This window comes from Phoca vitulina, unplaced genomic scaffold (genome assembly GCF_004348235.1).
Source record: "Phoca vitulina isolate PV1807 unplaced genomic scaffold, GSC_HSeal_1.0 scaffold28, whole genome shotgun sequence".
In the NCBI taxonomy this organism is placed as follows: domain Eukaryota; kingdom Metazoa; phylum Chordata; class Mammalia; order Carnivora; family Phocidae; genus Phoca; species Phoca vitulina.
Window position 1 is genome coordinate 24,477,666 of NW_022589731.1, and position 23,574 is coordinate 24,501,239.

General features: G+C 45.2%; 1 protein-coding gene across 2 annotated transcripts in view; it reads left to right on the forward strand.

Moving 5' to 3' along the window:
- Nucleotides 1-23,574, forward strand: part of MGMT (O-6-methylguanine-DNA methyltransferase) — a 308,040-nt gene that overhangs the window by 212,232 nt on the left and 72,234 nt on the right. The gene's annotated exons all lie outside the window — the stretch shown is intronic.

A 23,574-nucleotide genomic window follows, 5' to 3' on the forward strand; every position in this document is an offset into this window, starting at 1 on the left:
GTCTGTTATTGACAGTAATATATTTTAACTCGAGAATGTGTTCGTTCAGTGCATATTGACTTGGCTTGTGAGAACGTCCGCCCTACACGCGGACATTGGATTTCCTGTCATGGTGACTTAGACGTGAGGACGGCAGTGAGTGATTCCTGCCAGTCAAGAACTTTCACTGGAGCCCCACTTGAATGGTAATAATCTGCTCCTGTAATTGCTGTGGAAAAGGAAAACCCTCTAGAGATTTTATATCTAATCATTTATTTATAAATCTGTAGATGGCAGTCTGCAGAATACGCATCGGGGGTCAACTTTGTGCTCAAAACAGTTGCCTGATGTTTACATTTCACGGTGTATTTTTTTAACAGTACCTCCAGCCCCCGTGATCACAAAAGGACCCTGGCTTGCTGGTAGTGCTCTGTGCCTCATCCCATGGCCCAGCCACTTCATTACAGATGCGTCTGCAGAGGCCGGTCCCCTCTGTATTAGCTGAAATATGCATGTTTTTCCATCTCATTAATTCAGTCTACATACAATTAATTTTTGCCTATTAATAAACCCCTTGGTGTTAGTGACAGCTATCTAAACCACTTCACCTAGTGTGGAAGAGAAAAGTGTACTTGCAAATTTCCACCCCTTGTCTGCATTTTTATTGTCGTATCTGTGGGTTGGAGGGTGTTGGTGCATAAATCAAGCAATGCAAGGAAATATAAACTGCTAAGAACCTGGCCTTAGACCAGCTGATGGGGAAGTTTGAAATATTAATTAGCTCCACTTGTATTTGGAATAGATGGAGATACAGAGAAGCTGTCCTCGCTCGTTGGGGTCTCTGGCCACAGGGAAATTTATCGGAGCCTAGATAAGTCAACGTTCTATTTTTTTTTTTTTTTTTTTTTACAAATCTAAATACTCAACTAATCTGAACACCACTCAAAGGGCATCTTTTCTGTGTTTTCAAGTCTCATAATTTCTCTTAAAAAAAAAACCCTCTAAATAGAGGTGATTGTGCATATGACAATTTCTCCTGCTGATAATATTCAAAGGGAAAGGGAAATACCAAAAATGAGAATAGAGCTTTGAAATTGAAAGGAGACACCACCTCCTTTGAGACCTGGGAAACTAGGAAGTTCCCCTGAGATCTTGGTTTTGCTGTGTTCTTATCTATCTTTGTGAGGGGACAGCTCTTTGCCACAAATGAATTTCTCTCCGTTCAACACCAGCCAGGAGGAAATGTAGTTCTAAATGTAGTGTGAAGGATTCTTAGATTTCTTGTGTGGATTTGTAAAAAGTACAGTCACCGTTCACAGCAAGGGTCATTTAGGAGATCTAACCGTTGACCTCCTAAAAATTGCTAGAGTGGGCAGCTCCTTTCTAAGGGATTTGCATCTCGGATATGAAGCTACAGTTTATGGCGGGCCTGAGTAGCTGATGAACTTGTCCACGAGAAAGGCTTTAGAGTGCCTAGCCTGGTAAATCCATAGGAGTGACGTCACATGAAAGTTTCCGGACTGTTCTGTGAGGAGACTTAGCCAGTGTCATTGGCCAGCTAGGTTGGAAGCAGGTGGTTGATTGAAAAATAGATAAACATTCAATTTGCTGATTTTTAAATAAGCCATATATATCAAATCTATCAATTGTAATGATTAACAAGAATATTTTAGCAAGAATATTTAGTAGGGATGTATAATGGCTTGAATGAGACTCTCCATTTGGGTACCGATCACAGAAACCAGATCTCGTCAGGGTTTGCTGAAACTCCCTGCCCAGACATGAGCAGCCTGACCGGTTCCCAGTAGCCAGTGTGAGCTCTTGGAAGGGCGAGCTCTATCCTCCCAGTCCTTGTTTAGCACCTTATAATGCCTTCCCACACCCTTAGGGTGAAGATGAGACCGTCCCTTAAGCCTGCCGGCCCCTCTCTCCCTCCTGCCTGCAGCCCGTTTCCCAGTGTTCCTGTGTGACCGGTGGGGCCTGGCCCTCCTGGTGTGGGCTCCTTCCCTGTGGGCCCTTTCTCCAAGAACTCAGTAGGTTGTGCTTTCTACAACTAAATGGTGTAACAGGAGTTCAGTGGCTTATGCAGTGAGTGAATGGGTTAAGTACAGTTGAGCCTTGAACAGTGGGGGCTAGGGGCACTGACCCCACACATAGTTGAAAATTCACGTACAACTTTTGACCCCCCCCAGAACTTAATAGCCTGCCGTTAACTGGAAGCCTCACCAGTAACAAGCAGTCCGTTAACTTGTATTTTGTATATTACATGTGTTATATGTGGTATTCTTACAATAATGTCAGCTAGAGAAAACGCTATTAAGAAAATCATAAGGAGAATACATTTACAGGACTGTAGTGCCCATCAAACAAAGTCTGCGAACAAGTGAACCCGCGCAGTTCCACCATGTTGGTCGAGGGTCCACTGTCTTTTCAGAACAGTGAATTTCAAGTTCCTGACTATGCTTTGAGCTCATCCAGAGAAAGTCGTTGTCAAGAATAACTAATCATTTCATGAGGTCTAATGAAGAAGCCATTAGTTGGCTTCTGAGATGAGCAAGTCAACCTCTCAGACCGTGAAGTACCTGCCGGTTTTGTGATGAATCCTCTGCATGCACAGATCTGACTTTGCCCCAGTTTCTAGCTAATTGAGGAAATGTTTCTGTTGTCTTTGCACTACAGTATGTAATTATCCCCTAGTTCTGAGGATCGGCCATTGAACCTTTTCCCCCCCTTGCCCTTGGTTATTCTTAAGTTTAAGACCGTGCACCGTGGCAGCTTCACCCACCATCCGCATTCAGTTCATGCCGCTTTTTAATGTCAATTATAGAGAAAACTGCTCCCCTGGCTTCAGAAGTTTAACTTTCTTCTGAGAAAGTTGGTGGCTCTTCAGACTTAATGTCTAAAGCAATAGAACCAGGCAGGTTCTGGGAAGCCCTGGTGTCCAGTGGGTAAGTGAACACAAGCACATTCTTCCAGAAGGTGGAAGTTCTTTATGCTGCTGGTAGTAGGGTCGGAAAAAAGAAAACCGGGATCTTTAAATCCGCATCCTCAAGGTGCCATCAAGATGGACCTGGAGGAAAATTCTACGTGAATAAGAACGAAGACGGGAAGCCTCATCTTTGTTACTGAGGGGCCTGCCTGTCCTGAGTGATGTTTTCTCTCTGCCTGGCATACATGAGCAAGGACTAGTTCGGGGCACCGAAGAAATGGGTTCAGAGCACCGAGGAGGAGCCCTGAGGGAGAAGGCGCTTGTGCTCTGGCCTCCAAGCTGGTGCCAGCATCTTCTGGACCACGGATGTGAGTGGAGCTGAGGGGTTCTCTCACCGGTCCTGCCCGCGGAGAGCCCAAGCGTGAGCTGTCCGGAGGCTGCAGCCTCCCGTCCTGGCCTGGCAGAGGTGGTGGGGAAGTGGTGGGCTATATTTTACTCATCCTTCCACCCCCTTAGCAACTTCTAGAGTGTGTCGTAAATGGTAGATACGCAGCAAGTGTTTATGCACCAGAGAGGAATGGCACCATGCCCGTTCAGCTCAGTGAGGGGACACTTGTGCGCTCTTCTGTCCCGGGAAGAGAGACGCTGTACTGAGTGCCGCTGACTGACACCTCCTGTTTCCTGGGAGCTCGGGAAGGCAGTGATTCATTATTACATAGTTTTGGGGGGTACTTTTAGGAAGAAACATCTGTTCCTTTCTGATCCTTTGTTTCTTAAAATGTTCAACGGAGTCACACATTTCTAGTAAGTGTATTTTATTTCACTTTTTTTTTCCATAAAATACTTAATTGAAAATGGCAAGTGGGGTGGTTTGCAGTTTTTCCGAGCTGAGGAGTCCAGCTGCAGGCCCAACTGCCGTCAGAGTTTTTGGTTTGGTTCCTGGAAATGGGAGTTCGTTTTTTTAATTACATACATAATAACTAGCAGGAAGATGTTCAGTTTTCAGAAGCTAGGAGTGAGAGGAGCATGGGTACCAAAAAGGGGACAGTAGCTTGGGAGTTGTGAATATTTGTTTTCAAGTCTGACTTCTGTTTAATTTTTTTAAGTGTTTTAAGGAAGGAAGCCTGGTGGAGCAGATCTGTCCGCTAACACAGGCATACACCCCTTTTCTGTATTCTTTTTGGCCTATTTTCCCTGGTAGTTAGGCCAGCTCTTTTGAAGACATTGTACCCCAGGCAGAGGGCCATTTCTGCTGGAGGAGTTGAGATCCTTGGCTGAGCTCTTGGTCACACTCTGATCAGCCAGGCTGAGAGCTGACAAGTTTGCTCTCGGTTGCTTTGTGCTGTGTGACTTCAGATCCTTGGTCCCCGGTGTTTCTGTGCTGGGCCAGCAAGGCCGGGGAGAGGAGACGATGGACTTTGGTAAACCTGAAGCTGCACAGTGTCTAACACGATTGGTCGTATGGTGTGTAAACGGAGAACTATGAAGTCTCTGTGATAAAGTAGTGGACTCATCCAGATAGGTCTGGAGTCCATGCAGGTCTCTTGAATCCTGGGCTCTGGGTGGAATCAAAGCTGAGAACCGTGGAATCCTCTTCTGCGGATCTGGTTCAGGAAACTGTTTCTGAGATGTTTCAAGTTTTGATCAAACCCGACGTGCAGTTGAGGCAGCCTGTACCCATGGAAGTTTGTCCTGGGTTTGCATGTATCTGAACCCATTTAAGAAGTCCAGGTATTAAGCCTTTTAGAGAACGTATAAAGAAGTTGATGGAAAGCAAACTCTTAGCAGGAGTACAGTGAGGCAACAGAATCTGTCAGACTATTTAGGTAGATTCCTAAAGTAAATCCTAAATCATTTCTGAGTACATTCAGTAGTACCTCTTGGCCTCACTTTCTATCATCACGAATTTTCACTTAACACTTCACCGACCATCATGAGCCCTTCATAGAAGGCAGTGAAGTGTCCATTGCTGTGAATGACAGAGCTGCCTGAACGCATGGGCCGTGCTGGTGGAAGCCGTCAGGCGCCAAGTATGTGGGTTGGAGGGTAAGAACACTCCGTGGCACTTGGGGTGGTCTGACGTGGGGTCTAGATGAGGCTGCAACGACAGGAGAGCTGACAGCACCAATCAGTGGGGCCCGTTCCCTGGGCTGAGGTCAGACTGGAGAGGGGGCAGGTCCCAGGGTGGGAAGGCACAGTGCAGGACGGCAAAGGGCTGTGGCCAGTTTGGCGGGAGCTCGGGGTCCCTCGGGGGTGAGCCTGAGTCCAGGCCAGACTGAAGGGGAGGGGGGTGGGGCTCTGACTAACACCAGATGCAGAATTTGGATTTGATTCTATATGCATGAGGAGGAGTCTGGAAAGTCTTGCAAGCAGGATGGTGACTGGGACCGGGCAGGGTTTTCAGAAGACTTACCTGGTTTGGGCAGGTTCTCTGGAAGGGAATGGAGTGGGGCCAGGACAGTTCCGAGGCTCTGGTGGTTGTGCGCGGTGTGGGTGGGAACTGTGCATGGGCAACAAAAGGGAAAGGAGATGGGAAACATCACAAAGCCCAACACAGCCATATTTCCAGGGATTTTCAAACGTGAGTCAGTAGGAGAATTTTAGTGCCATCGTGAACAGCAGTAGGCAGCTGGAAGGTGCTACTGCCTTAGGGAGAAAGCTGTGTGTGACTGTGACGTGGCATACAGTTGGAGGTGATGACCAGCACCCCGGGTGGCCGTTCAGAGCAAGCAGCTGGCTGGGCGGAGCCTAGGGGCAGTGGACTCTTTGTCACTTGCATTCCCCTGCCAGGGACACCTGACGCCGAGTCCACACAGAACCTCGGTCAGTAGTCAGGGAGGGGCAGAGAGAATCAGGAGGAGGACTCCGTGCAGGATCTGGTGCGGGGGTCAAGCAGAGATGGGCAGCTTCTGAAAGAAACCAGAATCCAGACTCTCCCCTCCTATCTCGTGGTTGGTGCATAGAAAGCACCTCGAGTGACGCCCAGTGCACAGGGCGTTCTCCGCCCCACCAGCCCTGTGATTCGTGTCATTTAGTTACTCCAGGCGCCTCCGGCTGATGTGGTTGGTGTTGGAGGAGGGGCACTTAAACTCGGGCTTACATTCGGGTTTGGAAAAGCACCTGATCTGGGGGCGTTAGAGGTGGAGTGACAGGGAACCATCTGGAGACACCCGTACAGGACCCGATATTAAACACCTCGCAGGCCCCATCACCTCTGCCACCACTCCTCAGCCCGCTGTCGTGCACGTAACCACACGGGTGTGGTTGGGCCCCAGTAAAGCTTGGTTTACAAAAGCAGCTGTGGGCCAGGTTTGGACCGGGGAGATACTGAAAATCCTATGTGGGGACAAACGTAGTGTGAGCGATGGTTTAAATGCTGGATAACTATTGGTGAGGAGGTGTTGTAGGCAGCAGCTGTGGTACTGGCCCAGCGAGAAGGGGGCCCGAGCTAAGGGGCTGCGGTGGAAGGAAGAAGAAACTCCCAGTTCCCTTGTGGGCATGAAAATGGCCCAGAAGGACACACTGTGTGTCCTCTCTCCCAGGAGAGCTTCGGGGACCCCATTCCCAGCGTGGGCAGCGATGGGCACTGCGATCAGTTATCTGGGGTGAACACGGCTCTCCGGCAAAGCCGGGCAGCTCAGAAGCAGGTCACATCCAGGCGTCTGTACACAAAAATGAATAGGTATTCTCAAATGCAGTATTAACACACCAATGAAAAACCAAGTTGCCTACAGGATTCTAGTTTCTGGTAGATTATTTTTGTACCTAGGCCTGTCACGTGGTCTCCTAAGCGTTGACAAACCTGAGACAGTAAGAAAGCCAGACCAGGTGTGAATACAGTTGTTAACATGATAGCATTTTTTTCTTTTAAGGTGAGAATAAGGCTGTTACTTCTTCCCATTAAATTGTAGTCGTACTGCAGTTTCCTATTACTTATGATCTAAGCAGCTACAGAACCTTGCTCAGTAGTCTTGCGTGAAGAGGGGATGCAACTTGTTAGAAGCAGTAATTTCAATCTATTTGTTCCATTTTTATCAGCACTAAATAATACCTTTTTAGTATCCTATTGGGATTAGGGTAGGGATGCCAGATAGAATACAGGATGCCCAATTAAACTTATGTTTCTGATAAACAGGGAACCATTCTTTTAGTATATAAGTATTTTACAGAAAAATTTTGTTGATTTGAAATTCAAATTTAACTAGGTGACCTGCATTTCATTTTTTTACTTGAGTGTAGTTGACACACGACGTTACGTTAGTTTCAGGTGTACAGCATAGTGATTCAGCGAGTCCGTACGTTGCCGTCTGTCACCACACACCACGGACGCTGCTCTGTTCTACACCTGTTATTCCTGGGACTTAGTCACTCCATAACTGGAAGTCTGTGCCTCCCCTTCACCCATTTTGCCCAGCCCCTCACCCATCTGGCAACCATCAGTTTATTCTCTTGTATTTATAGGTCTGATTCTGCTTTTTGTTTATTCATTTGTTTTGTTTTTTTTAGACTCCATTTGTGAGTGAAATCATATGTTATTTGTCTTTCCCAGTCTGACTTACTTCACTTCATACTCTCTAGGTCTGTCCATGTTGACACAAACAGCAGATCTCCTTTTTTATGGCTGAGTGATATTCTTTGTACATACATACCACATCCTCGTTATCCATTCATCTATGGGTGGGCATTTAGGTGGCTTCCATATCTTGGCTATTGTAAATAATGTTTCAGTATGGGGTGGTGCATATATCTTTTCAGATTAGTGTTTCTCTTTTTGGAGGGGGTAAATACCCAGTAGTGGAATTACTGGATCATATGATATTTCTATTTTTAATTTTTTGAGGAACCTCCCTACTGTTTTTCACAGTGGCTGCACCAATTACATTCCCACCAACAGTGCACAAGGGTTCCTTTTCCTCCTCATCCTCGCCAACACTTGTGGTTTGTTGTGTTTTTGATTCTAGCTATTCTGACAGGTATAAAGTGATGTCTCATTGTGATTTTGATTTACATTTCCCTGATGATGAGTGATGTTGAGCATCTTTTCATGTGTCTGTTGGCCACCTGTATGTCCTCTTTGGAAAAATGTCTGTTTAGGTCTTCTGCCCATTTTTAATCAGATTATTTTAGTGTTGAGTTGTATTAGTCCTTTGTGTATTTTGAATAGTAACCCCTTATTGGATATGTCATTTGCAAATATCTTTTCCCATTCAGTAGGTCACCTTTTTGTTTTGTTGATGGTTTCCTTCACTGTGTGAAAGCTTTTTATTTTGATGTAGTGCCAATAATTTATTTTTGCTTTTATTTCCCTTGACTTGGGAGACGTATCTAGAAAGATGTTGCTATGGCCAATGTCAGAGAAATTACTGCCTGTATTCTCTTCTAGGATTTTAATGGTTTCGGGTCTCACATTTAGGTCTTTAATCCATTTTGAGTTTATTTTTGTGTATGATGCCAGAAAGTGGTCCAGTTTCATTCTTTTGCATGTTACTGTCCAATTTTCCCAACATCATTTGTTGAAGAGACTTTTTCCTATTGCATCTTCTTACCTCTGTTGTCATAGATTAATTGACTATATAATTGTGGTTTTTATTTCTGGGTTTTCTGTTTTGTTCCAGTGATCTGTGTGTCAGTTTCCGTGCCAGTACATGCTGTTTTGATGACTACCACTTTGTAGTATACCTTGTAATCTGGGGTTGTGATCCTCCGGCTTTGTTCTTTTTTCTCAAGATTGTTTTGGCTATTTGGGGCATTTTGTGGTTCCACAAAATTTTAGGATTCTAGTTCTGTGAAAAATGCTGTTGATATTTTGATAAGGATTGCATTGAATCTGTAGATTGCTTTTGATAGTATGGACATTTTCACAATATTCTTCCATTCCATGGGCATAGAATATATTCCCATTTGTTTGTGTCGCCTTCAGTTTCTTTCATCAGTGTTTTATAGTTTTCAGAGTACAGGTCTTTCACCTCCTTGGTTAAGTTCATTCCTCGATATTTTATTATTTTTGGTATAGTTGTAAATGAAATTGCTTTTTTAATTTCTCTTTCTGCTTTGTTATTAGTGTATAGAAATACTGCCAATTTATATTAATTTCGTATCCTGCAACTTTACTGAATTCGTTTATTCTAATAGTTTTTCAGTGGAGTCTTACGATTTTCTATGCATAGTGTCATGGCATCTGCAAATAGTGGCAGTTTAACTTCTTCCTTACCAACATGGATGCCCCTTATTTCTTGTCTGATTGCTGCGGCTAGGACTTCCACTACCATGTTGAATAAAAGTGGTGAGAGTGGACATCCTTGTCTTGTTCCTGATCTTAGAGGAAAAGCTCTCAGTTTTAACCACTGAATATGATCTTAGCTATGGGTTTGGCATAGGTAGCTTTTATTATGTTGAGATATATTCCCTCTAAACCCATTTTGTTGAGAGTTTTTTTTTCTGCATCTAACTGAGATGGTATGATTTTTATCCTTCATTTTGTAGATGTGGTATATCATGTTAATTGATTTGCAAATATTGAGCCATCCTAGCATCCCTGGAATAAATCCCACTTGATCATGGTGAATCAGCTGTTTATTGTTGAATGGGGCCTACTAGTATTTTGTTGAATTTTTCATCTATGTTCATCAGGGATATTGGCCTATAGTTCTCTTTTTTTTGTGGCATCTTTATCTGGTTTTGGTATCAGGATAAAACTGGCCTCATAGAATGTACTTGGAAGCTTTCCTTCCTCTTTTATATTTTGGAATAGTTTGAGGAGAGTAGGTATTGACTCTAAATATTTGGTAAAATTCACCTGTGAATCCATCTGGTCCTGGACTTTTATTTTGGGGAGAGTTTTTAAAATAACAATTCAATTTCATTAGTAATAATTGGTCTATTCAAATTTTTTATTTCTTACTGATTTAGTTTTGGAAAATTATATGTTTCTAGGAGTTTATACATTTTTTTCTAGGTTGCCCAGTTTGCTAGCATATAACTTTTCATAATATTCTCTTATAATCCTTTGTATCTTTGTGGTATCAGTTCTCTTTCATTTCTGATTTTTTTAATTTGAGTCCTTTCTCTCTTTGATAAGTCTAAAGGTTTATCCCTTTTTATCTTTTCATAGAACTATTTCTTGGTTTCATTTTCTTTCCATATTTTAGTCTCTTTGTCATTTTTTTCTGCTCTGATCTTGTTTCCTTCCTTCTACCCACCTTGGGCTTTGTTCTTTTTTTTAGTTCCTTTAGCTGTAAGGTCAGGTTGTTTGAGCTTTTTCTTGAGGTAGGCAGTCCTATATCACTATGTATTTCCCTCTTAGGCCTCCTTTTGCTATGTCCCAAAGATTTTGGACAGTTGTGTTTTCATTTTCATTTGTCTCTGTGTGTTTTTTCTCCTTTGATTTCATTATTGACCCATTGGTTGTTTAGTACCATGTTGTTTAGCCTCCACATGTTTGTGTTTTTTCCAGTTTTTTTTCTTGTGATTGATGTCTAGTTTCATACCATTGTGGTTAGAAAAGATACATGGTATGATTTCAGTCTTCTTGAATTTATTGAGGCTTGTTTTGTGGCCTAACATGTGATCTATTCTGGATAATATTCCATGTGCACTTGAAAAGAATGTTGTTTTTAGTTGGAACATTCCATATATATCTGTTATGTGCATCTGGTCTAGTGTGTCATTTAAAGATGCTGCTTCTTTATTGATTTTGTTTGAAGATCTAGCTATTGATATAAGTGGGAGTGTTAAAATCCCCTCTTATTATTGTATTATCATCAATTTCTTCCTCTGTAAGTTTATTATTTGCTTTATGTAATTAGGTCCTCCAATGTTGGATGCGTAGATATTTAAAATTGTTATATCAGGACGCCTGGGTGGCTCAGTCAGTTAAGCATCTGCTTTCAGCTCAGGTCATGATCCCAGGGTCCTGAGATCGAGTCCCGCATTGGGCTTCTTGCTCAGTGGGGAGCCTGCTTCTCCCTCTGCCTGCCACTCCCCCTGCTTGTGCACGCGCGCGCTCTCTCTCTCTTTCTCTCTCTCTCTGACAAATAAATAAAATCTTAAAAAAAAAAATAAAATTGTTATATCTGCCTGTTTGATCCTATTACCATTATATAAAACCCTTCTTTGTCTCATTACCATCTTTGTTTTAAAACAAGTCTATATTGTCTGATATCAGTATTGCTACCCTGGCTTTTTTCCACTTCCGTTTGTATGGTAAATGTTTTCCATCCCTTCACTTTCAGTTGTATGTATATTTAGGTGTGAGGTTAGTCTCCTATAGGCAGCATGTAGATGGGTCTTGTTTTTTTAATCTATACTCCCCCCCACTCCCACCCCATGTCTTTTAATTGGAACATTTAGGCCATTTTATATTTAAAGTAATTATTGATAGCTATATACTTATTGCCATTTTGTTAATTGTTTTCTGTTTGTTTTTGTGGTTCTTCTCTGTTCCTTTCTTCTCTTGATCTCTCTTTGTGATTGATGAGTTTCTGTCACATTTGGCTTTCTTTCTCTTTATTTTGTGCATCTATTACAGGTTGTGGGTTTGCCATTACCATGAGGTTCATATATAGCATCCTGAATGTATAGCAGTCTATATTAAGTTGATGGTCATTTAATGAACACAGTCTTAACGAGGGATTTGTATTTCCAAGAATCTGTGAGTTCTGTGAGATTTTAAAATTTGTTTGCATTGCAATTAAAATCTTGAAGAGTAAACATCTCATCATTTCTAAAGGTAAAATGCTTCTTCAGTTGGGAGTCACAGTTGGGAGATGTTTTTGTACAACAAGTTCAAGTTACTATGTTTCAAACTAGAGTTTTCTTGAGTATCTGAGAATCCTTTGAAAAGAAAAGGATCCCAAAATTCTCGGGCCCGAGATCCAGTCTAAGCCAAGGACTTAAATTCAGAGCGGAGCATACGTGGGGCCTCTGTAGGCATGCTGCTACACATCTGTACTGAGAAATAAGACCCAGTTCTGGGGGCGGGGGCTGGAGACTTGGGACCAAGGAAGAAGAGAGAGACTCCAGAGCATTAACAATTGCGTTGTGTTTGTGGTTGGCAGAATGAGGCAGCCCAGAGCCCCGTGTCTGACCTTGGGGATTAGGTGACCCTGCATGGGGCAGCAGAGAAAGGACATGCTCTCTCTTCAAGCTCCCACCAGATAGATTTTCAGTGGGGTCTTCTGTCTCTTTGTCCCCCTCTGCTGTTCTCAAGCTCTCAGGGTGAGGCGTTTAGGGGTCAGATCAAGGCTTAGTGCTCTGAAGTACTGCCTCCTGGCTCCAGGGTTCGCGTGCAGGGCCTCTTCCCTTGTCCTGGCTGTCAGAACACCTGTAAATAAATGCTGCTTTGTTTTTGCTGGAAAACTCTGTGACACCCCCTTCTCTCTTCCCCTGGGAGGGCTGTGAACCGGGTCCAGGCATGGAGCTTACGGTCCACAGACCCGCCTGCCTGCAAGTGTGACAGCCTCCCAGAGGGCTGTATTGATTTTTTTAAGAGGAAGAAAAAGGCATATAAAATTGGACTTTCCAACCTTCTTTGAGTAGAAATTGGTGCTTCCAAAGGGAATTTTAATTGGCTGGCTTTGCAGCTAAAATATTTTCTACCCCTTTCTTTCTCTTCTTCACCCTGCCTCTCTCTGTTCATCCTTTTAGACTTCCCCCAACCCCGTTTACTTTTACTTCCTGCTCTTGAGCAAAATTGGGTCCTTTACGGGTGGACTTCTGATTGGAAGACCTCGGGGTGTTGCTAAGTTTGAGCATCCTGGAAGGAAGACAGAGGATGCTGGGGGAGCAGCCAGCTCGGGGAAGGAAAAGAGGGGGCGGGAAATGGCATCTGTGCTTGCTGTTCAGAGTGAATCACCCTTCAAATTGAAAATCTTGATTTCCAGTGCCAGTGACAATACTTGCTGAAGAAGTACAAATCTTTCCTGCTTCTTGTAATCTACTTCTTGCAAATATTAGTACTCTGGAAAAAAGATTTATTTTAATAATGTGAGTTTTAGGTGTTTTTTTTTTCTGTAGTTAACATTGTTTTATTACCCTATATCCTTGCCAGAAAGCGCATTTTAAGAGTTTCAATTCAAAATTAAATATGACCTCAGTGTTTTAAAATACAATTACATTAACTGTCCATTTAATAGTTGCTTAAGATTTTTTTGGCCACTAATGTATAGTCAATATACTTGTCTGATATTAAATACAGGGTTTTCAGCCCTGCTCACCCGCTAACATGTTCCAGCTGCAACAATAAATAGGAGCAAAGGCTTTCTGAGAAAGTGAGCTACAGAAAGTTGTTCCCAGATGAAACTGCAGTGTTCTTTTATATCATCAGCTATGCTTTTCTTTAAAAACTCCACTGTGTTTGATAATAGGGAACGATCTATTATTTATTTAGAACTGTACAAACCAATTTACAAGACAGGTAATTTAGTGGTAATTTAGGATTATTTATTAATGAGCCCAGTACACAAGTTAATGGGACCAAACCCTGTGGAGGTCAGCCCTCCTAGAAGATGTGCCTTTGGAGAGAAAAGAAGTAGTGTCTTCAGAACATTCAGTTACTATTTTAACATTTAAATTAAGACACATTCCCTTGCTAAGATGCAAAACAATTTTTTTTTCCTGAATTGCATCACAACAAAGTAGTCTTGAAGCTGTCTGGAGATCAGTTTTGTCAACCATATTAAGGGTGGGTATGTTTTAGCCCTGTTAGTTCCAAAGGTGTGAGAGCCTCGAGAAGGAGCTGTGGTTTCCCAAGCTCAGGCACATCCTGCTGTCCCTGTCAGGTGCTTTGCATCCGGGATACTCTGTCCCATCGCTCACCGCACATTCCAGAATTCCCAGTCACTGTGGGAGGGGCGTGTGTGTGCCTGTTTCCTGGGAGCTGGCTTTCTTCTCATGTCTGTTTTCCCCCAGCAGTGATCAAAAGGCAGAGACTGCAGAGGGTCAGCTGGTGCCCTCTGCATGTCCTGGGGTGGGGGGCGGGGAGTTCTCCCCACTAGGACCTCTTCCCTCTTTCTGTGGTGATCTAATGGCTGCCTCTTGGAAGACTAAAAAACCTAATGGAGAAATGAGGGGCAGCATAAGTGGCCTTCATAGAATGTGTCTGTAGTCACTGGAATTCAACCTTTATCTATAGTCAAAGAATGAAGATAGAGCTAAGTATGCTGCTTAATTTCATTTTTCCTGTGTTTCATCTCATTGTGCAGTTGATTGCCTTATATCAGGAGTGGGGAATGGAGCTGCCGTGAAGGAAACTCACTTAGTTTTGTGTCTTCAAATCTGAAACAATTCCAGGTTTTGACTGTAGAGTCCTATCAAAGTAAGCAGAATTGGAAGTGATGCCCAGTCCCTGGGCTTTAACAAACTTTGTTATTTGGCCGTCTGCTACGAAATCTGAAAAGGCAGAGAAATGTAGCTTTCACTGTTTAGAAAATCTTTGTGGGTTTTTCTTCCCCCTGGGGAATGGTTTTCAGCAAATTATTCATTGGAAAAATGAAATCTGAAATGCAGGTGTTTCTCCGTGCACATGCTATGGTGGTGGTACTAACACCCTTGCATCTTGTTTACTCATTCGCTCAGCAGGCAGGCATGGAGCACCAGTAATGTGCCAGATAGGACCCCAGGGCTGAGAGGCAGAGTTGGGATCAGCTCCGTGACAGTGCATGGCTCTCCATTCAGATACCTGGAGCAGCCTTTGCGGGAAGCCCATCCATCTGACTTCTTCATGCAACCTAGGCTGACATCTACCCTAGCAAAAAGCCTGGCCTGCTGGTTTGCCAAGCCACGTAGAACAGTACTGTGGTGTTTATCACTCTGGGACTTGTTTCCATAGGGCTAAGTGTGGTGAAGATGATGGGCCTGGGACATTCTAAGGCCTAGACTTCTTACTTATAAAAAGGAATGTTGTATGGAGTGGTCATCGAGGCATTTAAATATAAACATGGCCTTCCTTAGGGTATAGACCAATAATGCCCAGTGGGCCACTCCCTACAAACCTGAGACCCTATAGTAGGGGGCACCTAGTCTCTCTTCTTGGAAGCGTCTAGAATATAAAAAAAACTGGAATTGACACTCAGAATCCCATTGTCTTTGAATTGATAGGGCAGTGGGCCTTGGATGTAGTCTTATGGATTAGGGGAACTTTATAGAAGTTACATAAATGTAAGAGAATAAATCCAAATGCTATAAGGGATATATGCTATATAGGATAATAGGATATATGCTATCAAGAATAGAGCATGTAAATATAGGGACTTTGTATTAAAGGAGTAACTGTTTCCATTTCAGAGATCATCAAGAATACTGTGGATTCGTGGAGGTGGTCCAGAGATTAAGTAAGGTCTTTGGATCAGACAGACTCTAATTCAAATCCTGGTTGCATCCCTTATGCGTTGGTCAAGTTATTGTCGCATAACTTCTGGACTCCGTTTCATCTTCTGGAACATAGAGATAGTATCTCCCTCAGGGGTTATGGGGAGGAATAAATACAGAACAGTTTAACTAAATATCTGGCACATGTTAGGCACTCAGGAAATTGCAGCTGCGAAGTTTTATGGAAGTGTTTACCTTGACTTGTTTCCCTATAGTTGATCCTCACCTTTATTCAGCAGACCTCTCCTTTCCAAAATGCCATATTGTGTAATGAAGGTCTGACATTGAGACATTTTCTCAACAGGGACTTCTGAAGTCAGTTGCCTTGACTCTGGCTGACTTTGAATGTGTTATTGAGAGAATTGGGATATTAAATTGCATGTTAGAAAACCAATCATCTTTTACCCATCTTAACTATGGCCCTGAGGTTTTCCCATTCTCGTGCTACTTTCTTTTCCCCCTAACACCTGTTTGTTTTAGGGAGCAAAGGCCCTCTCACTGATGTTTCAGTTCCTCTATGTCCCTAAAATCTTCTATCCCAGAGCAAGCCCTTGTTGGAAACCTGTGTCTTTTTCCTTAGGTGTCCTTGCAAAAATTTAATGGCACAGAGCATTTAGTCGTATGTAATGACTTTCTGCACTATCATTCTGTCGTTTGGGCACAAACATCGATTTCCCCTATCTTGGCATGTGAAGGAAGGAGTCTCATTCCTGTCTGTCTCTCCTCAGCCTGCACACACCCTCAGTGGAGCAGAGCAAGGGCACAGAGAGTCTTTGAGGGCATTGGAATGGGGCAGCTTGTAGAGAGGCCAACTCTGCAGGTTGGCCCAGCAGAGAGAGACCAGACTGTAGAGGATGCTCAGAGCAGGTGGCTGCTGCCTTGGGCCACATGAGTTATAGAGTCAGCCTCAAAGATGTTGCGGTTGACCAGATGCCCCATTCTGAAATCTGGATGTTAAGATGAGGCTTCTAAAATTCTTGTTTGTGGATCAATTCATATTTGTCCCTTCTTTTCTGGGAATGAAGAGAATTACCCTATAATGCACAGTTACCTAACCCCAAAGATCCTTTGGGGGGAAAAGTACCCATATGGCAATACCAATAATTTGATGAGACTGGTGGAAAAGACTCCTTAAAAATTGTATTTTTACAGATATTTTTCAACAAATGAACTAAATTTATTCTTATTGACAGGCTTGTAATCTACTTAAGTAACAATTTGATTAGGATTTTTTATTCCTCTTTCATGTTAGCTATTTCTTTTTTTAAACTATTTCGTTGCTAATATATAAGCATTTCATTTGTAAGAAGCTAAATTAAGCTGGGAAAGAGGAATCTACCTCTCGTGTGTGAAATGTTAGAAAGCTGCTCTGCTCCCTGCTTCAGTGGTGAAAAGCAAATGCAACACAGATATAAGGCTATTTGAACTCTTTATTTGCCACATTTACAATATTAATAACAGCGTTTCTAGAAGTTGTCACATCAAGTAAAAGATCTTCATTCCAGGCTGTCTTTTGGGGCCAAATTGAGACTGGATGCATGCATTTAATAAATTGTAGTCTCAAGTAGTCATTTTTGTAAATAATTAGTTTCAGTGAAAGAATAAGTTAGCATATTGTATGCATCTAATGTTGCAAATGTACATACAGCAAACTTTGCTATTAATCAACAGTCAAGCACCGCAAGTGGGGTCTCATACATAATGAATTGTGCTTAAGCCTCATGGGTTTCTTGATAGAAAAATAAAAGAAAACACAAGTGTAGTAAGCTTTTGAATAAAATTTAACTAGATTGCTCTGCATCCTGTAATTGTTTTGGAATCATTAGGGACCTGATAATTCATCTATAGTTTTGGGGTGTTTTTATCTTCATCTGTCAAATAGTAGAGATTTTAATGATATGTTAAAGTGTGGCTAAAATACAGTTTTCCTTTTAACAATTTGAACATTTAGGAGAGAAAATAAATAGGCTTTTTTAAGGCATTCTAGTCTGCCAAGTATACTATTTAAATTGTGTTTTTAATATGTTTTATTGCTTATGTATTTAAGAATCATTTTCAAAAGGAAAAAAGTATATAGTTCTTATGACATATACCTTGTATTGAGGAGTTGAAAATTTACATAACATTTTCCGGGTTTGGAGGGGGTTTTAAAATACTATCATAAATTCCTCTATGGTCTTGTGTAGATTCTGACATTAATTTGAGCCCCAAATTTTGAGGGCTTAGGATGCCCATTAAAAACTGATATCCAATTTAAGCAACATACCTGTGACCACCCAGAAAGTGAATAAATTGGGGCCCAGTTAAATTTTACTGCCGCTTCCTCCTCCTATTGTTAACCTTGGGACGTGAACCATTGGTGGCCTATGATAGGATCATAAATGTAGAATCCATTTTGGGGGTGTGATTGTGGGGGTGGAAGGTATCAGGCAAGCAGCAGAATTTATGTCCATCGTTGCTCTGATCCACACTGTAAAAGCTCAGCGAGGGTGCGCAGAGCACCTGTCAGAGCTCCAGCTAGGCCTCCTGCAGGGACGGTGGAAGTGCCACCTTCCCCGCGAAGCCGTCCCCAGGACTTCTGTCTGGACCGGGCGTGGGCTCGCGTCGCTACTGATTTCCCTCCGTCGAATGGTAGCAAAGTCTCTTTGTTTCATCGAGATGGACCTGTGAAAACAGAGCCCGGAGCCCAGCACGTGCAGGTCAGTCCGTACCCACGTGTCAGGAGTCATGGGGCTCCTCTCTCCCTTCGAGTGCACACGTGCAGGATCGCGTCTGCTGTTTGTTGTGTAAACGTCAGTATGTTGCTGGTACTCCCTTCTCCTCCTCAGTTGACTGTGGAGCGCGCCCAGGGCAGCGTGGGAAACCCACGCACTGACATGCATGTCGTTGGGACGGCACCGGACGCACAGTCACGCCGCCCGCTGCCGCCCTGAGCCTCGGGAGGCTCCAGCCCTGTTGCTCGATGAGCCCCGGTCGGGAGGCCTTTGTTCTTCATCTCTGACTCGCTGCTGCTGCTGGAGGCCAATGTCTCTTAGTACCTGCATCAGCACTCTGCTTCCCTCCTTCCCCGGTCTTCCCTGCTCTAGAAGTTCAGGTACCTGCACAGATCCCATCACACCCGCGCGGTAGTATTGCTGTGAGCTGCTGGCCGGCAGGCCGGGTCACAGAGCTGCCGCTGGACGTGTCCGTTCATCAGACGGCCTGGGAGAGCCGGCATCGGGGCGGGCGTCGGGAACACGGAGCTGAGAGGCCGAGTGGAAGGTTGCGGGGACCTCCCTGCGTCTCACCTCCGCCGCCTCCTCTGCCCAGCCGTGCTGCAGACGCCGCATCAGTGCCCCTGTGGATGCGCCGCGGGCATGACGGGTCCTCGATGACGGCTTAAATAGAATCAAGCCACACAACTCAGTTGGAATAAAGAGTTTAAAATCTTTATTCAGCCCCTTCATTTAAAAAAAATGATTTTTTTTTTTGATCGTAGGTAGCATAATTTATTTCTTGTCTTCCATCCTACCACTGGAAAAAGAAAAGCATCTGAGCTTTAGCAAGAAGGTATCATTAAGTGCAGGACAAATCCATCAGACACAAACACAAGAGACTCTGCTAGAGATCTGTTAAATTAGACATAATTGTGCATTTGCCAGTGATACTTGGCAGCAGTATCCACATGTTTTAAAATCACCTCTATTGCAATTTTAAACTTTTGCTGAAAATGTGCACCTTCCTGAGGCTATGGGGTCTGGTGCTCTGCTCTGGAGTCCACACTGTGTCCTAGAGCCAGAGAAGGGGAGATTTGCTTATCTAGCTCAGCTTGGGAAATGTTTCTCATCGTAAGGGTGTCCAAAATGCTGTATGTGGCTAAGGCTCTGGACTCTTCCATCCACTGCAGGCTGTACCCCGCTATCCGTGTGTTTTCCCACGGACCGATCGCCCGGCCTTGTTAAAGGACACAGCCTGGGTCAACTCGCTGCCAGATTCCAGGTGAACTCCAAAGAATACGTGTCTTTGGAACTCTTTCCTAAGGTTGTAACTCTGCGTGGGTGAGCCTCTAGCATCACCAGTTCATGTTCCCAAACCATAAAACTCAATTTTATCCCAGGAAGACAGAAATATTGGAAAAGTACTGGGGTCAAAAAAGAGAGGTTTTTGAATGTCTGCTCCCTGGGTGTAGCTAATGCTGCTAATCAGATGTGAGAAGCTTAGAACTTTTGGCCTGTTTTCTTACATCAAATGGGATTTAAGCCAAGTATGTGACATTTTAATGTCTTTGGGAAGTAGAATTCATTCAGAAATGAAGATTTAGTGATTCTTTACTACCAACAAAGTCTTGAGGTGCCCCCAAACCCAAATACCCAAATCTCCTGCCAAACTGAGTTTTAAAGTATTGAGCAAATTCGTAGCTTTGGGAAGACCCTGGAGGACATGGGGTCAGGAATGTTCTTCCAGGTTTCCTCATGTCACGCCAGCCCTTGCTGTTGCAGACCCTGGGCGCGGCTTTCTGGTGGGCTGGCCAGCCTGGCTCGCTTTGCCCAGTGGGCTCCTGGTTCTGCAGCTGCCACTAGCCTGAGCCCTGTGCAATAAATGCACAATTATGTCTAATTTAACAGATCTCACCCGCTGGCTGGGCGGCACACCCGATGGCTTCCCATGCGGCAGATGGACGCCTCGGAACCTTGTCCCTTTAAACTTGGGTCCCTCCCCTTGTGCTCCTCTGCGGCTGGTGTGCTGCCTCTGTCCCCTCACCTCCTAACCGAAATCCGTGTGTGGAGACAGCAGGCCGTGTTGCAGGTAGGAAGGCCAGCTTTCCCGTGAGTGCCATCTAGGCTCGTGTGTGTAACGCCGTGAGTGGGTTCTGCTCCGGGTACGCGGGTGAGGCATCCCTGCGTCACTAGAGACGTTTCAGAAGTCTGTTCTGGAGCACTCCCCCACTCTCCTGCGTCCTGATTTGAGCTGAAAGACAAAGCTGACATCTGAAACAGTTCACCGGAACATTCTTTCTCCAACCCCAGAAGGGACGGGGTCACGACTGCAGGGGAACATCACTCGGGGCTTTCGATCACACCGGCGTTCCCGGGGCTTCCCCTGGAGGCTGTTGTCGGGGATTGCCAGCAACTGCATGTTTCTTGAAGAAACCCTTAAACCAAACCACATAGCCTTTCGTGTTTGCTCTATTGCGGTGTGCCCAGTGCTCTCTACTGTTCTGTGTGGAAAAGCTCAGCAAAGCCAAATTCATGGGTCAGCCGCTAGCCAGCCCTCTCTTGCCAGGTTTAACAAAAGGCGGGGGCTTCCAGTGTCCCGGGATTGGCCTAGGGTGACTCTTATTGATGACGAGTGGCATCCTGGGAGATGGTCTCAGGCGGAGCGACTCTGATGTGCCCCTTACCGCACGGTCCCGGCTGACAGCAGGACAGGGCCTGCCCTCGTGTGCCCTGCGGGCCGGCCAGCCAGCTGCCGGCTATGGGCTCCCGCGCCTGGCGCTGGCCTGCAGACGGGTGTGCGCGTCTCCGTGCTGGCTGAGCGGCAGGCTCCCCGGGAGGGCTGGGATGGGGGGCTTAAGGGAGCGTGGGCCGCGGAGCCCGTGATCACTGGGGCTTCGGGCCGGTCGGTAGGGAAGCCTGCAGAGACTCCTCGGTAATAAGCGCAGTCACTGGCGGGGCCGCGCTGCCGTCACACCGTGGCTCGCGCTGGGGCGTGCGAAGCGAGGCTGGAGGAGAGGGCAGGGCAGAGGATAAATTTCGTTTTATTGTAGAAATGGAAATTTGTGTCATGGCTTTAAAAATCTGGTTTTATGTGTGTGTTTAACGCCATTCATTTTAAATGTAGTATCATAAATCCTTGCTTCAGAAGCAAAGCTGTTTAATTACATTTCACCCATGAATAGTTACCTAATGCCAATAGAGAAAGAGTTAAAAAGGAGACCTACAGAGTAAATCAGAGGTTGAGATCTTTAGCACAAGCATAAAAAATCAATTTAAGATGAATTTTACTACTATAAAAATTCTTCAAATATCCTTTTAAGAGTGGGAAATGCAAGTAGGGACACAGCTCCCGTTCTAGTCCCTTAGCCACGTGGAGGACATGGCTACCAGCCTGGTCAGTGCCTCCGAAACCCAGACGCCCCTATTCCCCTCGGGCCTCTGAGGAGGGAGCTGTAAGTCTTGGAGCAAAGCGGGTCGCTAGTGGGTACTGAAGCCCCCGCCGCTCGGTTTAAGATGCCCCGTCTCCCGTGGTGTGTGTCCCTTGGCCCAGGGAGGCACATTCACCATCTGCGTGACGGCCAAGCACAGCCCGCAAGCTCTGATCACCATCTGTAGCCTGCTGCAGGGTGCGTGTGGGTCAGCGTGGGCTCTCGAGGCAGTCCCTGTCCCTCTCCTGCCTCCTCGGGAGGGCGGTCTCCCGTGGGCTGAGGGTGGGGACATCGGCACCTTAGCTCTGTTCATGTCCTGTTTGGGCAGACATCACGTGCAGACTGCTGCCTGCACAGCCGGGCGGCCTTGGCCTTGCTTCATGGGAAGGGAGCCCTGTCTCACCTAGCACACCACCCCCTCTCCCCCCACCCCCACGAGCGGGATGGCAAAGCACATGACAGGCTTCCCCATCTTTATTCTCCAGTATCATCAGGGCATATTTATTCAGTACGTACGGAACAGTGCAAGAACAGAGGGACTAGAATTTCTCTCTGAAGTTGAATAACGTTTAAGCCAGGCATGGGAAATTCGACTCCTTCCCTGACCAGATGTCCTGATGGAACGAGAAATCAGGGCAGGGACGAGATGCATTTGCACCCCCAGCAATGTCTCTGCCCCGCTGGCTCCGTGGAAGGAGCATGTCCCGTGGGGCCCCTCTGTGGCTTTGGGGTCCACGCCTACCAAGGGCCTGTCCACGTTGAGTTCCCACTGCAGAGATCTCACAAAGGTGGCAGCTGGGCCGAGGCTTGGGCCTGCTCTGTCTGGTCGTGAGTTGGCAGGATGGGCAGCTTGTGTCTGTTGTCCCTCTCTGCCTGGACACTTTGGTGGGCTCGTTTCTTTTACCTGTCACTTTCCTGTTCCTTCCTTATCACTGTCCACGTGCAAGTGCTTAGAACACCCCCCGCCCCCCCCACCAATCCACTTTCTGTTCTACCATAGAAAAACAGTAGAAAGGGCATTTCTGTGCATCCCATCCAAGGAAGCTTATTTCTGGAAAGATCCAGGGACCTCAGTGGAGACTCGCATTTCCACAGAACGCTGTGCCTGAGAGACTTGGACTCCAGCACAGGATTCTTTCTGTAAGACCTGCTTCGAGGTCTTCAGTTATTCTCTGTGCTGTGAAGTGCACAGGCTTCTGGATCTGCAACAGCCTGTGCATGCTCCTGGGGGCCTCAGTCACCCTGATGTCCCCGTGCTGGGCCACATGGCCAAGCAGTGGTGGCCTCCCCACTCAGACCCTCACAGGGTGGTGGGTACGAGGCGACACAGGCAGCCTATAGTTTGGTGCGCATGCGCACCCATCCTTAACACCCAGAGAGTGAGGTATGGAGGGTCAGGAAGAGCCGCTTGCAGCTGCCCTACCCCAAAGCTTCAGTATCTGAGAATACTAGACAGACTCTGCCCTCCAGGCCCAGAAAGTGGCTAGGAAGCCTACCACCTGTCCAGGGCCTTGGAAGGGAAGGAAGGAAAGTCAGCTGAAGAAATCAGACTTGGTGCCAGCGCTTTTGTGGGTGTGGGGTTCTAGGAAATTGAAATAAAAATTGGATCCATCATAAAACTGTAGGGCTCAGAAGCAGGGATGTTTCCTCATTCCAGCAGAGCAGATCCCCAGAGACTCGGTACCTGCTGAAGGTAAGTCAGCTCTGTGAGAGGCCGCTACCAGATCCCACAGATGGAGGAATTAGACCCTGAGGGCAAGGAACAAACTGAATCGAGTCTAAAGTATGTTGTTTTAAACTTAAGGAGATAAAAGGAAGAAGTGACCATAAGGAATGAACAGAGGAATTTGAAAAAAAAAAAAAAAACCAGAAGCCAGAGCTGAGTGGCTGACCTTAGCCTCGCGGAAGGACCTACACACAGATTAGACACTTGAAGTATGAGACTCCATGGACCGAAAGCAAACTGCAAGGAAATCCCCCAGAATCCAGCCCCAATCGGTAGAAAATCCCGAACATGCTATTCTGTTGAAATTGAGTGGGAGGGGCAGGGTGATCAAAATGCAGGTTGATTACTTTGGTAGTATTTCTGGAAGATATTTTTGATAAGGTGTGATTTTACAGATGAACGATAGAGGCTCGCGTGCACCTGTTAGCCTTGCAGAGGGGCAGCCACGCG